The 945-nt window shown below is 26.8% G+C and overlaps 1 non-coding gene across 1 annotated transcript; it reads right to left on the reverse strand.

The window, feature by feature from the left end:
* Positions 1 to 407: 407 nt before the first annotated feature.
* On the reverse strand, positions 408 to 586 carry LOC119562141. The gene has a single exon (XR_005221709.1). It is a non-coding gene; the product is annotated as a 5.8S ribosomal RNA (ribosomal RNA).
* Positions 587 to 945: the final 359 nt, after the last annotated feature.

Here is a 945-nt window from a genome sequence, read left to right on the forward strand (position 1 = left end):
AGGTTGTGTATAACTTTTTTTGCAATTAATTCTTTATATATAATGATAAAACATTTTATTAAATTCGTTATATATTTTATATATTTGTATGGCATTTGTTTGGTCTAACGAATCAACGAAGAATAATAATATTGTCAACGGCTTTCTATTTACTAATCTTTAATAAGAGACAATTCTAGATAAATTTTTTATGCTAGACATTTCTCAGTATTATTTGATTGAAAAAGAAAATATTTCTCTTCGTTTTTCACATTCAAATTATTTACTAATGTGAGATAATGTTTTTCATATATTTGTTAATATTATGAATAATATAATAATTAAATTATTATTATCCAATAATATACCATATGCTTATAAAATTTCATTATAAAATTTATATAAACAACTTAATTAGCATAGTCTTACAACCCTCAACCATATGTAGTCCAAGCAGCACTATAAAATTAATTAAAGTACATAACAGCATGGACTGCGATATGCGTTCAAAATGTCGATGTTCATGTGTCCTGCAGTTCACACGATGACGCACAGTTTGCTGCGTTCTTCATCGACCCATGAGCCGAGTGATCCACCGCTTAGAGTTTTATATATTGGTTTGGTAATTTTGTCATATATGTTTTTATTGAAAGAAATTAAAAATACACCATTTTACTGGCATATATCAATTCCTTCAATAAATTGATTTTTATACCTAAAACGAATGCTGCGAAATGTCTTAGTTTCATATAACCAATAATATATCAAGTATTTTTTAAATGGCATTTACGGTATTAATACTTTTTTTTAGCGATATATATTGAAATTTATATAAAACATTAACCTGTAATAATCAGGTACAACATTGTACATTTTAGGTTGTTGCATTATCCAATGTATGCGCATAACTGAGATGAACAATACATATCGCAACGCGTGTATATTATGGTCCATATACACACAGTG

The sequence above is a fragment of the Drosophila subpulchrella genome, unplaced genomic scaffold, assembly GCF_014743375.2.
Source record: "Drosophila subpulchrella strain 33 F10 #4 breed RU33 unplaced genomic scaffold, RU_Dsub_v1.1 Primary Assembly Seq394, whole genome shotgun sequence".
Lineage (NCBI taxonomy): Eukaryota > Metazoa > Arthropoda > Insecta > Diptera > Drosophilidae > Drosophila > Drosophila subpulchrella.